Source organism: Ambystoma mexicanum, chromosome 10 (genome assembly GCF_040938575.1).
Source record: "Ambystoma mexicanum isolate Mex_15411 chromosome 10, UKY_AmexF1_1, whole genome shotgun sequence".
Classification (NCBI taxonomy): domain Eukaryota; kingdom Metazoa; phylum Chordata; class Amphibia; order Caudata; family Ambystomatidae; genus Ambystoma; species Ambystoma mexicanum.
The window spans coordinates 1,323,043,221-1,323,060,133 of record NC_090932.1 but is presented as its reverse complement, the minus strand read 5'-3'; positions in this window follow the sequence as shown (position 1 = coordinate 1,323,060,133).

The window sequence follows — 16,913 nt, the reverse complement described above, 5'->3', positions numbered from 1 at the left end:
AGGGTGGATGGGCTGCCTGTGAGGCATGGGGAGGGTGGATGGGCAGCCTATGTGAATTTCAGGGGTGCGCGGGAAGTTTCCCACACGATAGGCCCTGTGCAAGTCGGGTACATGTATTTGTGGGGTACGCAGGAAGTTTCACACTCGATAGGCCTTGGGCGAGCGTGGTACATGTATTTGTGGGGTACGCGGGAAGTTTCACACGCAATAGCCCTTGGGCCAGTGTGGTATGTGTATTTGTGGGGTACGCAGGAAGTTTCACATGCGAAAGGCCTTGTGCAAGCATGGTACGTGTATTTGTAGGGTACGCGGGAAGTTTCACACGCAATAGGCCTTTGGCGAGCGTGGTACATGTATTTTTGGGGAACGCAGGAAGTTTCACACGCGATAGACCTTGGGGAAGGGGAGTACGTGTATTTCGGAGGTGTGCGGGAACTTTTACATGCGTTTTCGCTAGCACGTGAGGGGTACATGTATTCTGAGGGGTGTGCTGGGAGTCTTACACGCAATTTCGCTAGCGGAAGAGGGGTACGTGTATTCTGAGGGGTGTGCAGGGAGTTTTACACACGATTTGGCAGTGTGGGTCCTCCCGGGTGTGCCCCCTCCACTCTCCCCAGGCCCTGCAGGCAGCCCACACCACAGGGGACTAACCTACACCCCTGGCCATGCCCTGCAGCCAGACCATCCAGCCTGGCCATGCCCTGCAGACAGCCCATCCACCCTGGGCATGCCCCCCAGACAGCCCACATGGCACCATGCACTTGTGAGCCCCAACACATGTCCCACCCAGCATTGACGGGCACCTGCCAGCAGGCCCCGACTCATGTCCCCCTGTACCCCCAGCCACCCAGCATTGACGGGCATCTTCCAGCAGGCCCCGACTCATGTCCCACTGCACCCCCAGCCACCCAGCATTGATGGGCACCTGCCAGCAGGCCCCGACTCATGTCCCCCTGCACCGCCAGCCATCCAGCATTGACGGGCACCTGCCAGCAGGTCCCGACTCGTGTCCCCTGCACCCCCAGCCACCCAGCATTGATGGGCACCTGCCAGCAGGCCGGACTCATGTCCCCCCAGCACGTCATCACGATCCACACTCATGGCCCTTATGGCCACCCAAATCCCACCCCAAGCTACCGCTGTCCAAACACCCAACCAAGTATCCCATGCACCCCACATTGAAATCCCCATTACATGATACATCCCAAATGGCAAGTATGCACATCAATACATGTCCGTCACACACACACAATGGGTGCAAGTAAAGCAGAAAACCCACATCGTGACATGCATGAAACCAATGATAGAATACCACACAAATGAAGTATGAAACCAAAATGTATTAAATATAAAAGCAAGGGAATGAAAGAAAACCACACAATAATAGGAATAATAAACAAAAGGCTGCATGTCCAAAATAATAGAAAAAAAGAATATGGATGCAGAATCCAAATAAATCCAAATGAAAATGGCTCCAAAGCGTTCGTCCATCAAAGGAAATCCAAAAAAGAAAAATTAACATCTATTGCTCCAAGGTAAAAAATAAAAAAAATGAAGTCCAATCCAGTCTTCAGCTATATACAATGTACAAATCCAGGGTCCATGAGCCCAACAATCCAAATGAAACCTACAAAAAACCCTACCTAATAAACAACTATATACAAAAAAGTGGGGCATAGTCCAAGCGCCCCAAATTAAAGAAAAATGGAAAGGAAACCTAACACTAATTAACTATATACAATGGCGGCGGGCAGGTCCTACGGCTCACTCTGTGATGTACCAGGCCAGGGCATCATCGAACTCCATGTCGATGTCCCGGAGGCGGGCCTCTTCCCTGTCCTCGAGGTCTCGCAGGGATGCAGTCATGGCCCGTTCCAACTCCCTGCGAGTTGCCTCGAGGTACTCAGCCCGCCTCAATGCCCTGCGCATGGAGTTCTCCACCCTGACCATAGTGAGCCATGCCTCCTCCGCCCACCGCCGCTCCGCATCTATCCGTTGGCCCAACCGCTGCCACATGGAAGACACTCCCATTCCAGGGTCCTCCTGCCCTCTGGCCGATGCCTGCTCCTCTGATGTTGATGGCCCCAAGCCATGATGCCTCCCACGTTGAGCCTGCCGCTGCCTCCGACGCAACTGCCTCTGCCAGCATGACGGCATCCGGGCTGATGGAATCCACCGGCGCTGTCATGCACGTGCCCTGCTAGATGATGCCGGCACATCCTCCATCTGCTGGGGTCCAGTTGCTGGGGTGTCCACCCCTGCTGGACCGCCCACTCCCGACTGTGGCAGGGATGGGATCTCCACCGAGCTGGCTGCGTTGGTCGGAGCAGGTCCACAGGGGGCCCTGGTGGCATCTGGGCCGGAAGATGGCATGGAGAACGACTGGTGCATAGTCTGCACAGAGGAGAGGGCTGCCATAGTGCCTGACACATGCAGGAAACCCCCAAAAATTGGCCCCTCCCAACTGGGCCACGTTGGCACACAGCTCTTCGTGATGATGTGCGTACTCCCCCCAGGAAGCACGCATGTCATCATGAATGTCACACGTGCGCAGTGCAACACCAATCAGAATGGTCTCCATATGGTCACGGGTCCCCTCTTCCGCAGGTAGAGGAGTGCCAGATGACGTTGACCTCCCCCCTACCTGCGGACGGGCCTGGGATGGGGCATCCCTGCTGGTGCATGGTGCTGCAGTCACAGTGTCAGGGACAGTGACATGCACAGGGCCCTCCACGGCGACCTGTGCTGCCTCCTGCCCCTGCCCCTGGACTGCACCACTTGCACCAGTGGTACCACCCTCACCAGGCCCCATGTGCAGCTCATTAGCGGCCTCTTCCTCCTCTGTGCAAACCACCAACCTGGATGGCTCCACACCGTCTTCCGCCGTCGCAAGCCCCTGTGGGGGCTCACCCACCCCTTCCGCTGCAGCCGTAGTGGCAGATGCGGCACCAGTCCCCTTGCTCCCGGATGATGGTAATTCCTGGGAGGGTGACTTGGCCTTGCATCTCCGGCCGGTGGAGGCATCCCCGCTGCTTTGCTCCACAGTGCCGTCTCCGCCCTCTTCTTCACTCGCCGCTGTGTAGAGGGAGACATAGAACACAAGCATCAGGGTACTGTACAATCGTCCCCTAGACAGGAAGCAATAGCACATGAATGGCGCTGTCAAACGTCACTTCCATCATGTCGCTCCCCTACACATGGGTCAGTGCAGGCAACACACATGCAGAAACAGGCATGGCACATGCAAAGAACATTTGCATACATGCCCAAGGAACTGTTGAAACACACAATGGTGGTTTGAAACTCACATGCATCATGGGTCATACTGATCAAATACACACACATCACTGTAGTTTCATGCATCTGGCCTCGTACACCCCAGACACAGTGGATACAAGAATGACTAGGCTGCATCAGTGAATCAGAACATGGTCACGGACATGTGTCATGCATCCATGGTGTTTACAAGTCACACACACACTACTCAGACAAACAGTCATGTACACCATACATGTTCATGACAGCAGCACCCATCTCTCACACCCCATCCATGTCCAAGAACAGAGACAGGCATGCATTCATGTGTGCATTCCGCATGCTGCTCCGCATGTTGCATTGTAACACATGCACCATCCATGTGGTTCACGCATGACTGGTCTCACATGCAGCACCATGATGTCCCTGCACACACACATCCATACATGGCCTATGTCACACATACAGGCAAGTAACTGACTACCAGCACACTGCAACATGCCCTGTTTCACACAGCAATGCATGGCCACTTACCGCTCGACTCCAGACGGGCCTGCATCCTGAGGATCTGGTGGTGAAGTACTGGGCGAATGCGCTCCAGGACCCTCATCTGCTGGTTGGTAAACTGGCCCCGGCGCCCCACTGCATCCTCTGCGTCTAAGAGGCACCGGGCCTTCTTGAGGGTCCTGGACTTGTAGCCCTCCCAGCACTTCTGGACCTGTTTGATGTCACGGGGTGTTACTGCCTCTGTGTTAATGGCATCCACTATGTCCGTCCAGATCCTCCTCCGTCCTTCCTTGTCGGCGTGCGATGGTGTGAAGAGGGCATCATACTGCCCCAGGATTTGCTCCACCAGGATGCCAACTTCATTGGAAGTGAAGCTGGCAGCCCTCTGCCTCTCTGGCTGGGGGTTGCCACTGGTGCCAGAAGGTGTTGTGTTGGACATGGCAACCCCCGAGGCAGTTGTGGGTGGGCAACTGGGTCCTGGGGCTGGGCTGTGGAGTGATGGAATCCCAGTCGGGAGTCTTCTGTTCCAGCAGGGGTGGTCACAGCAACTGGACCCCTGCAGATGGCTGACGTGCAGGCACCAAACAACAAGGGCACGTGGCCAGCAGGCAAGCAGGCAGCAGCAGATGGCAGGAAGGAGCATGCTCGGGGCTCTGAGGGGCAGGAAAATGGCCTTCTGGGCAGGACCGTGGTCTTCCGTGTGTTGTCATGTGGCCAGCTTGATACGGAGTGATTTGGCACGTGATAAAACAGCACGTCCGCGTGTGAATACGTGTAATTCGCGGAAAGGACCCAAGTGCGTTAGCGCATATGTGACGTTACGCACGCAGGTTTTTATTTTAGGGGGTGCCTGAGCGTTGCGTGACCTGTCATTTCTCCCCAGGGGTCACAGACAGACTTGCAGGGGCACTTGGGTACCTATACCATCAAGTACCCTGCCCCCTTCTAGCCAATTGCCCAGGACAATTGGTGAGTGAACCTCCCATAGCCCATTTTCCATCAGTGCAATGGTTGGAAGGCCACCAAAGGCTAAGGATGGCAAAGCTGGCCGTCCTCCAAGGGCTGGACGTGGTCGGGCACGTGGGCGCGGAGACCAGGGAGGACAGGGAGTCCAGGGTGGCCAGGGTGGCTACAGGGGTGGAAGAGGCAGGGGTGCCCCTCTGGGACGGGATGTACAGCCATGTGCTGGTGCAGACATGCCACCACCCCCTGTGGTTCCTGGTGATGCAGCTGTTACATCACAACCTGCCGCCCATACCAACCAACAGAAATTTACATCTGCTGTCACAGTCCCACCGGTGGTGGTAGCTGCAGGTGCAGCTGTGGACACCCCCACCCGGGCTCTGGGTCAGGCAGTGCATGTTTCGTTGTGTGAGGAGGACTCCCAGGACAATTTCCATCTTGTCCGGAAGGTGGGTTCATGTGCGTCCACCGTGGCTGTGACTGTGGCACATATATCTGGAGAGTACTAACATCTGCTGCCCCAAGCAGCTGGGTGGTGGTAACTGCATGTGCAGATGCAGCAACACTACCCAGGCAGTGACTCAGATCCAAGCAAGACCTTCTGTCCTCATACCAACACCCACTGCTTTGGTCCAGTCCACCAGCGCCACTGCCCCCACTGATCAGGGCCACATTGCCCCCTCAGGGTCAGTACCACCGTCCAAAAGGAGGATGCATGCTCCTGCACAAGAGGCTGGGACCCCAGACACAGCTCCGGCCTCCGGCCAGTCAAGGAAGAAGCCTTTCTGCAATCAGGAACTGGACTTCCTTGTGGGCTACGTGTTGGAACACCAACGCATTATGCTTGTGGGCCCACAATGCCATACAACACATCACCAGCGTTGGGTCCACTGGCAGCATGTTGCGGATGGTGTGACATCCATGGGACTGCTACAAGCTCTAGAATGACCTCAAACACAGTGCTAAGCAAAAGCGTTCCTCCAATTACATGTCTCTGGTGACTGGTGGTGGGCCACCATCAGAGGAGGATGAACTCACTCAGCATGAGGAGATCGCTTCAGAGTTCATCCCGGAGGAACAAATCCGTGGAGTGGGAGAGAGGATGGACTATGATGCATCATCTGGTGAGTATTGATGTGTGCAACTCAATGACATGTGTGTTTGGCATGTGTGACCCGCCCAGCTACAAGTTGGCTCTTACCTATCTTCAATCTTTCTCTCCACATGTGTTGTGCACCAGGGGTCTCAACTTTCGGCCTCAATTCACAAAAAGCACCTGGCAGCTCTTAACTACTGCATTATCATTTTTTTGTACAGGTTCTGGTGCTATGCTGATGACAACCAACTCATTTCCTGGCTGCCCTTGGCCACCTCTTGTCCCTCCCTTATTTCAGATAGCCTCATTTCCATTTGCTTTTGGTGTACTACCAACGGTCTCTGTCTGAATGCCAGCAAGACTGACATCCTCCTCATTGATGCACCTTTTCCATCCTTTGCAATCAATCTCTGGCCAGCCCCACTTGGCCCTCCTCCTGCCTCCACCTGCAAGGCCCTGAACCTCTGGGTCACCTTTGACTCAACACATCCCTTTTACACACACATTTGTGATGTATCTTGGAATGGATTAACTTATTGCTCCACCACCTCAAGGGTACTGTGCCCTCCCTAACATCCTCCTGCATGCTCCCAGAGTGTCAAGCTCTGGTTCATTCAAGGTTGGGGTACTGTGACAGTCTCATTCAATAATCGACCAGCCTCCACCCTCGACCACTAATCCGGTACAGGACTGCAAGACTTATCCTTGGCCACAAGCCCTGGGATCCCATCATTCCAGCTTTGTGACCCCTTCACTGGCTACTAGTGGATGCAAGGAAGTTACTTCAGACCCTCTGCATTGTGCACAAGGTTTATTTGGGACTGGGTAGAAAATACCTTCGACAATCCCTCTACCCATTCATCCCCCCTTGAGTCCTTTGCTCCTCTACCCCACACTCCCTCAAGCTCAGTCGTTAATTTAATGAATGCGGTAGGAGCAGATCTGTGTGTACAGCTGGGAGCTCACTTTTGAACTGCCAACTGGCCACGTTGAATCTTGAGGGGAGATATATCTGCTTCTGGTAGCACCTCAACACCTTCCTTCTTGCTCCTGCAATAGCCCCTCTTCTACCCAGCTGAACAGTTTCCTCTGTTGGCACTGTGCCCCTGCACACACTCTGTCCATCGGACCAGGTACCTGCTCACCCTGCCTCCCTGCTGCACTGCCTACAGGCCCCCCATATCAGTGGGTCCAGTGCTTGTCCCCATATAGTCCAGAACTCTTTGTCTGCACTCATCAGATTTGCCCTCTCCAAATCATCTTGTACTTGCCACTTGCTGGCTGCACTACCACTATTTGAATGGACATTCTATCATTGCACTTCATTTGCCTTCTTTGGTCTGTTCTGTTTGGCACGTTCCCCTTCTCCCCCTTCCTGGGTCTTCAACCCCTTATCCCTTCTCCATGCACTAGCATGTTCTGTATGTCACTGTGCCCAGTATGATAGTTGTTTTGAATTCCTTTTCTCCCTTGTTCCCCTCCCTTTGCTTGTTTGCGCTCTGAGCCACTTGTGTATGTGTGCAATCATGATGAGATGTCACATCATGTCATACGCATCCTTTGTCCTTGGTGCAGTGTGGCTCACTCTAAGTGTGCTGATGGCAGTGGCTCTCCATGCACATATGTGCAGGATCATGTTACATGTGCATTCCATGTATGCCCCTAGGTGTCCTTCACCATCAGTTTATTGCTGTATATTGCCAGGAGGATCTAAGTGTCATCTCATTAGGACAGCCATGTCATGCTCACTGTAGGTCTGTGTGTCATTACGCATGTCTTTGAGCTGTGCACACCTGTATAATGGCCATGGCCCCCCAGTTACAGGCCCATGACCACTTTTCAACTGGTGTTGTCTTCAACATGCATGGATGTACTATGGATGGTTCCTCAACTCTCGTCCATCATGTCCAATTCTCATTGGCTGTAGAGACATTTGACTACACTGTCTGGCAATGCACAGTTCTGCGTGGAACATGTCATTGCCATGCAGTACCTCCCTGCTATTGGCCATAGGGCGAGTGTTTCACGGAAACCATGCTACCTGGTGCATGCCATTTGCACATGATGGCTGCAATTGCCGTTAAACTGCCATATTGTTTGAATATTGTCATCACTATGTACATCTTGATGTTGTAAATTGAGGGGCTACACATGCACTGCAACATACACACCCACTCCTGTGCCAAGTTAAGCCCTTCATCGTGCAATCATGATGGTGCTGTGTGATGTTGACCTGACAAGTATGTAACCATGTCCCTCCCATCACAGTTTGGAAATGCACGAGCGTAGATGCCTCCTATGACACATGTACTGTGCATAGTTGATTGTAGTTGCGTGCTGCACATGAACATGCATGTTACATGTATCATGGTGTGTTTGGTTACATTTCTATCTGTGTGGTAACACATGCTTATGCTAGGTACCGACTATTTGTAACCATCTCTCATTTTTGAATTGCATGTGTGCCCTCTAGAGGTTGTGTGTGATGCAGGTGATGTGCAACATGCAATACATGTGTTGCATTCACATTTTGCACACATCCTTTAATGCTTTGGAATGGCTTTTGGAATGGCCTTGCATTGCAATGCTACTGGATGCATGTTGGGGTTTGATTTGCCTCTGACATGGCTGTTTCATTATTTGTCTGTCAATGTTGTGAACTGCATATGTGTGGTATGTGCTACTGACGTGCATGTTCTTGTTTTTCTTTTTTATGTTGCAGGTGATGATGCACTGGTGACAGAGGATGAGGATGTCATACCAGACACGGTGGTCAGTTCACATGACCAACCAGGCACCAGTGGTGGTCGTGGAATGGCAGCCCACGAGAACACACAGGTGTTCCAGGCCATCGTGTCCAGAGCTGACTCTGAGTCAGGCTCTGATGTATCGTCTGACCACTATGTTGAGCCGGATCTGCATCATGACGTGTCATCGCCGGTAGGTGATCCTGTGTCGGATGGTCTTCTGTCTGCAACACCTGCAGTAGGGGGTCAGGCAGGGTTGGAATTTCCACCTGTGGTGGTTAGGGGTGCACCGTCACACCCGACACCAGTTGGCCATGTTCCTGGGGCATCAGGTATACAGAGGGATGCAGTCCTGCAGCCACAGGTGGCTCCAACCCAGCAAGGACCATGTCTCTTTGGGCCCAGCAGGTGTGGTGTCAGGCAACGCGGTGGCCGTGTGCCACTGGGGTGAACTGAGTGGGAGCGTTCCATGATTGCCATAGCACAGCAACAGGGGGGAGCAGTTGAGATGATTGCTCAAGGTATGGAAAGTGTGGCCCATTCCATCCTCCCCTCTGTTAGGCAAATGGTGCTCCATCAGCGGGCTGCGCAGTCCACGTGCCGCTCACTCAGGCTGGGCATGACGTCATATGACAGGGTGCGCCGGGCTGAAATGGCGGCGCTGCGTGAAACACTTAATGCTCAAGCAGAGGCACACAGTGAGGCCCTGAGGGTGGAACAACAAGCCCTCCGATCTACTCTAGCTGACCTCATGATGGATCAGAGCAGGCAGACAGAAGACAGGTTTGAACAGCTTGAAAGAACCATCTCGGCTGAACTCCGTGCAAGCCGGGAGTCACTCCGTTTGTCATGTGAGGCCATGCAAGCAGAACTCCGTCTCACACGTCAGTCCATGCAGGAGGAAGCATGTGTGACACGTGAGGTAATGCAAGCTGGCCTCGGTCTCATTGCCTGCCAGGACCTGGCTTACCAGACCCGCATACTTGCTGCCGTTGAGGGGCAAGGTCTGGCTAGGCGTAGTGAGTCAACTGCACCACTTCCACCTTCTGATTCAGATCCAGAGGGTGACGATGACAACCTATCTCCCACATAGGTTGGACCGTGCAGGCGCTGAGCCCAGGGAGTTTTTTTTTTTTTACCTCGACATCTACACATGTGGGTGTAGAGGTGCACCCTGTACCTCCCCCCTCCTGGGTGCCCCCCCGCCCCCTGGGTCATATATGGCCATTTTTGTTTTTTTTTTCCTGCAAATTTTTTTTTCTTTTTTCCAGTAGTTTTTAATCTGAAAATATTTCTGATTTTTCATCAAATTTGTATGGTTTTTGGTAAGTATGTTATCTTTTCATTTTAATTTTTCATTTGATTTAATTTTTCCATTATTTTGCTGTTATTTTTCAATTATTTCACTTTGCTTTTTATTTGTTATGTTTTTTTTAGGTTTTCTTCTATTTTATTGATTTTGCTTTTGTTTCATTCATTACCCTTTTCATTTTATTTCTTTCAATAGATTATTTGATTTTATTTGCATTTTCTTTAGAATTCTATTTTTTTCAATTTTATTTTGTCTATTGTGCATAAATGTGACAATGTGGTGCTTTGTGGCATCAGAAGGCATCCACTGTATGTTCCTGCTGGGCCCATTCAGGCTTGTCTTGTGTATGTGTTTTGCATGGGGTCCTGACACATATGCTACTCCTGCTTCCCTTTTCCATGGGCTCGCAAGGATGACTCGGTGTAACATCATATCACACATGGGCATTGGGCTTCCGTCATATCTGTGGCCAGCCTGCAGTTCTACTTGTGTGTACACCCCTAGTGGGTATTCCAGATGGGTTCTCCAATGCATGTCTGCGCTTCACTGTGGTGAGTATTAAGCTGACTGTGCATTTCATCATGTTGCTTGAGATGTTGGTTATGTATTGAATGTGTATGTTGATGCACTTCCTGCTGTAGCTGGTACCATGCACCCATTGTCTGCATACAACACACTGATGGTGGGAGGGGTCCATGTGCTGAGAATGTGGAATTGGGACAGTTTTCCCACAGTGATTTTGATATGCCACATGAAGGCTGCATGATGTGTTAACCCTGTCGCCACACATTTCAACAACCACCCATTCCTTGCTAGTACCACTTTAGACATTTCCCAGCCCTGGCTGGTGTTTGGATGTGACATCTGAGTTATGACTACATTGTTTGTCATTTTAATTTTCAGTTTGTGTCCTGGACCTGACCCCTCCCACTGTTTGCACTTGGCCCTTGTGACAATCCGGCCAACTAGGATGCTTGAGCCTACCATCACTATCAAAAGCCCACTAGGGTGCCCCTGTCTAGACCTGTCCACATGCCTTCTCAGTCACTTGAAGACCCCCCTGTCTCCCCTGCCCCTGTCAGTGTCCCTCTGTCTCCCCCCCTTCATCATCACATCCCCTACTCTCCTTACCGGCAGGATTCCCTCTGCCCCCTGTGTGTGCTTTCTTTCACCATCTTCCCCATTGGTCATTTTGAGCTTGGCCCCCTTCTCTCCCCCCTCTCCCTCTCCACCCCCCTTTGGCCTCCTCCTTGTACTCTGGCTGTCATTTTCAACCACTAGCCCAATTGCCATTGACCATGGTGATACATAGGCGCTTGTTCTTTGCAGACATTTGCCATTCTGCCTCCATCCTTGCACGCCCCACCTTCACCATTTTAAGTATTATTTTGAAAGTTTATTTGATCATTAGTCCCTCCACCACTGATTACAGGTCATCTCTTCCCCCCTTTCCCTTCTGTCTTTCTTCTCCGCCTCCCCAGCACTATGTTGATTATTTGTAGACCTACCATAGTTTGTTACTTGTTTTGTTACTCTCCTCACCTCTTCCGTCACTCCCCTCCTTGTGTGACTCCTGCACTGCGACTATTCCCACCAGGCATAGGAATGTTGATGCTAGTCATGTCATCCTACATTCCCTCCATAGGCTCTCCCTTATTGGTCCTGGCATGTACTTTTCCTTTTCCAGTTCATTCTCACACTGTGGACTGTTTGAAGGACATGTAGGAATTATTCACTCCCTCATTAATGCACTTTGATGAAGTTTGTGTGTTGTTCATTTCATCGATTTCTATGATTCAGTGATGGGTCACTGTCTGCCATTGCCGATGTGGTGTACTCTGTACATGATATGTTCTGCTGGTCAATGGCTGATGCAATATAGTGATTTATTTTGACGTGTTAGGGGATGGGTGTGATTTGAGACATGGGGGGGTCCTTGGTGCTATGTTCATATGTGCTGTGTACGGGACACTGGCATTCACTTAATTTCACATGCATGTATCCTAGACATGTCCATATGAACGACTACACTTAGGCAACACCGCCCCAGGTACATTGCACCCAGATTGCTTTCTCATGCATGCTGTGTAACGACAATCCATGTTCACTTCCGAGTCATTATTCGTGTACATGCATGAAAGGGTGATATTTGGTTGTATGCCATTTTTTGAAATGATGCAGAGGGGGTTTCACGAATGCAATGCACACTCACTGTGCTGTGGAGTGTGCGGTGTTTGATATGGCCATTTGCTATTGTCCAGTGTGCATGGCGAAAGGTATTCAGACTTTTGTTTCTTGAACGACTAGTGCATGCATTTGTGGCACTGTTTTCAGGGTGTGAGGTTTTGGTCACTCCTTTCTTCCGATTCCATGTGAGGTATATTGTCTGGTGACATTACATTTCTCACATGGCACTTCATGACTATTGTGTTATGTGTTGTGCATATGGTTGGATGTTTTCACGTTGCATGCCATGGCATGGTGTGGCAGTCAGTGTTGAGGAGTGTTGGGAGGGTGTGGGCGGCATGCCAGTCCTTTCATGCCCTGTTTAGCAAGGGGGAGGGAAATGCCTTGAATGTGTTCCCTTTGGTCACATGGGATTGGTTGTGTTTAAGTATCTAGGGATGCACACAATGTGGCACATCCGTGGACACATTCTCAGGGTGGTAAGGTATTGACAGTTAACTGTCCCTTTGTCATCATTGATTGTGACCTGGTATGTGCCAGGCCTGTGTGCACTCCGCAGGGGTTGGAGTTTAGTTGAAAAATGTGGCCACAAGATGGGTACGGGCTGCCTCGCCACATGCCCTTTCCCCTCCCATGCACAGCGGTCATGCATGTGGTTGGGGATGAGGGGGAACCACCATTTCCACGGGTACGCCATGCCGTGTTGCAACGTTGTACAGGACACATGCTGCCACAATGATCCTGCACACTACTGGGGGTGCATATAGTAGCTGGCCACCAGAGCGGTCAAGGGAGCGAAAGCGTGACTTGAGCACTCCGAAAGTGCGCTCCACTATGGCCCTAGTTGCAATATGGGCTGCGTTGTATCTTACCTGGGGTGGTGTGGTGGGGTTCCGTATGGGCATCATCATGTAGGTGCTCAGAGGGTAGGCACTGTCCCCTGGTAAGGTGATAATAGTTGTCATTAGTGGGGCTTTTGTATTTGTCTGTGTGTCACATGTATGCATGTGCACAGGCATTTGTACTCACCTAGGAGCCATGTGTCGCCATGCTTCCCAGCTTTCAGGGCCCGGCTCAGGGCGGACATTCTGAATATGAAACTATCATGGGTGGACCCAGGGAAGATTGCATATACAGAGGTGATGATCCCCTTGGCATCGCATACCACCTGCACATTGATGGAATGCCAGTGGTTGCGGTTTCAATAGATGTGCTCTGTGGCCCTCGGTGGACGTAGGGCCACATGGGTGCAATCTATGGCACCAAGCACTTTGGGGAAGTGTGCCACCCTGTAGAAGTCCAGGACCATGGCCTGCCTTTCTGCAGGTGTTCTGGGCATGTATATGTGCCTGCGGACAGAGGGGCGCGCAGTGATGATTGCCAACACCTGGTGTAGGCAGCGTGACTGTGTGGCCTGTGAGACCCCCCCACTAAAGCAGTTGTCCGCTGAAATGAACCAGTGGCCAAAAAATGCAGTACATTGAGCACCTTCTCCAAGGGGCTCAATGCTTGGGAGCACAGGGTGGCCGATGTGAGGTCATCCTCCCACTCCCTCACCAGCTCTAGGATGATATGAGGTGGAAACCTATACCTGCCATAGACCTGGTCATCAGGCATCCCAAAAAGGCTGGTCCTGGGCAAAAAAATGTGGGTCCTGGCTATTCTCCTCCTCCTGCGGTGTGCCACGATCACTGCTGCGAGGAACGGGACATTCATCGTAGCTGTATATGCTTGTTTGTTGTTTGCGTGCACTTTTATGCTGCGCAAGGGCGCTCCCGCCTGCTTTCGTGTGGCGGACGTAATTGTGCGTGTGCATGTGTTTTGACATGTGTGGGTGTTTTGACGTGTGTGGGTTTTCCTTATTCGAGTCCATAAATACGTGTAGTTTGCGTGCATGTGGGCGTTCCATGTACTTCCCAGCGGTACTTCCCCTGTTACGCCCTTATTTTCACGCATTGTTCCCCATGCCGCGTGTTCCGCCCCTTGTTCCGCCCCCTTTTTGATGTGTGCGCTGACGTTGTGCGCTTTCGCTGTGTGTGTCACGCACAGCATTCGGGATGTGGAAATGACGCGTGCGCTGGTGTGCGCCACGTGCGGATTTGGCGCACATCCCGGAAATTACACACGCAGGTCTTTCCATGAATCGCACGTGTGCGATTCGCACGCGTGCGCTGGCTTTTTCACGCTTGCGCCTGCTTGAGCCACTGATTTCGGCGCACATTTATTCCATTAATTACCCCCATAGACTCCGTATATGTATTTCCTCGCTTGGTCAAGCCTCATAAGACTGCTGTAGATCTTTTTTTTTTTTTTAGAGGTTAATAGTATTTTATTTTGCAATGCAAATAAATAAAATAACAATAGTCAGTCAAATACTTGACATTAAACTATAGCAGAAGCATACCGCACAACTGGATAATAATAATGAAATAGCTGATAAAATCTGATTAATGTAGTCAAGGAAAAGAAGAAAAAGACAGAAGGAAAAAGAAATTGGAAGAAACACAGCAAGAGATCACAATTAGGGAACTCGAGCAAGTTCAGCAATCAGATACGGAGCTCATGTAAAGCATCACCCAACAACTAGGACATTAGATCCATGGCATGTATTGGAAAGAGAAAAAAAAAACATGGTAATGAAATCTGAAAAGAAACAGGATTGTTCAAGCTTAACGCACACATCACCCGTATACATCAAGGAAGCTTCCCCATATATCCCAACACTTATCAATGTCTCCCACTTGTTTGTGGATAACTTTCTCAGAGGTGGAGACAGTGAGCAGTTCTTCCGCCGAATCGTCGATACAAAAAGGGCCTGCTTGATTTTCAGGATCTCAATATCATTTTCTTAATGACCATGCAAGCGCAAGACTGCTGTAGATTTAAGCATGCTTGACTTTAACTAACAGCTTTTCACATCCCCCAGATGCCACACAGTATTTCATGTCAGCACCCGGGGCGGGTGTAGCTACCAATCAGGTTGCTCTGGTCACCGCCTGGATCCCACGATCTCAGCCCGCTTTCCGAGCAGCCAGATGGCTGCATCCTCTGCCCGCCATCTTTCCCCCACTGTCCCCCTTGCCCTCAGTGTTCGGTCCCTCCCCACCCTCAAACCACTACCTGATTAGTCGGCGGCACCAGCACCGCCACTGCAGCCATTCAGTGTCCCTGTTGGCCATCATAGAAATGGAAAATGGATCCATATAGAACCCCGCCTTCCAGATCCACGGTGGGCATCTTAGGTCAGTATTTTGTTTGAATGAACGGGACGCTGCAAGGTGCCCCATTCATTCAAATAAAATACATTGCTGCTAGTAGCCGGGTTACCAGATTTAAAACTCTGGGTGCTAATTGCTGGGACCATTACCAGCCTGTTAAGCCCCCTGAACGGGTGCGTATTGCTTAAGTGTTGCTTTGTTGTTCAGCTAATTTATGTGATAGGATTGGTAAATAGGAATGCATGCATGCTACCCTCCTCTGTACCATGTTTCTTGATGTGGACTTCAGTCATGTTGCTCCCCCGGCTTAAGATTCTTTGAAATGATACCATTGTAAGGTGGCTCATTATAAAAAACAAATAAATAAATATTCACAGAATGGCAGTGCAGACGGCAGAGCCATCATGGGCCAGCCTTATATAGTCAGCATTGACTCAATTCGCTGTCAAACAAGCATTGGCAATGCAAACAGTTTTGGCTTTTGTGTAGATATGGGAAAGGTATTTGCCAGATATTGCCGTAACAGTACCACCTGGCCATTAATATTAGCAGCTTGAAAATGGTGCAAGTACCTAGGCATATGATCACAGTGCCTGGCAAATGCCTATCTAATACCTATACACAAGCCAAAACCGTTGGCTTTCCTAATGCTTGTTTTTAACAGGAATTCAGTGAAGGACACACATACTGCTCATAAATCAAGAGGCTAAAGGCAGACCTTTTGAAGATATTTTTGTTACACCAGTAACACGTTAACAGCACCAATTAAACCATTAGCTCTCAGGAACTTTGAGTGCAAAGCTAAATTTTAAGGCTTGATAAAGTTTGCTCAAAGAGATCACAGTAGGGTGTGTGTTGTGTGGGGAGGGGCAAGAAGTCGGTCAGAATGGCCATGGGTATTAGCATCGCAATGAGCAGTCAATGGGTGGGTAAATAGCCAAACAATGCTTACAAGCATTGTGTCCCTTCTCATATGCCATCTCTCCCTTGCGATTCTCCGATGAATTCGTTTCGGCTAATAGGTGGTGCTAAAGTGCCACCTTACAGCAAAAATTAAAAAGGCTATCCCTGAAAGTACAATTTGCTAAACCAGTAATTCAGGATCGCTTTATAAGATCTCTCCTATAAATTGAACTACCTGTAAAGCGCCTTACAGGGTCAGACCCTATCTGCTACAAATCCAAGCTGCCATGGTTCAGTCCCCTGTCAACTTTAACATTCATGCCACCAAGTTACTAGAATGAGAGTGGGAGACGCAGGCGGCAAGGCCAGGGGGAGGAAATACAATACAAAATTCTTTCTTGGAAGGAATTCGGCAGCATATATTAAAAAGAAAAGGAAGAAAGAATGACAGCTTTTAAGATATGGCTGCAACATTTTTCAAATCAAATAATTTTCACTAAGCAAATTAGACTTCACAAAAGACACAATTTAAGGATTTATTTCACAAGGTTTACTTGGGACTATGTACAAGATTGGGGAACTGAAATGGGGGCAGAATGGCCAAAGTATTCATTATGAGTGAGTCTCTATATGTCGCTCCCCTGTGTCACTCAAAGTCTCTTGATTAGCATTACTCTAGTGGTTGTTGTCCTGGGGGTCCCTCCTTGGCTGGCCAATGGATGGAT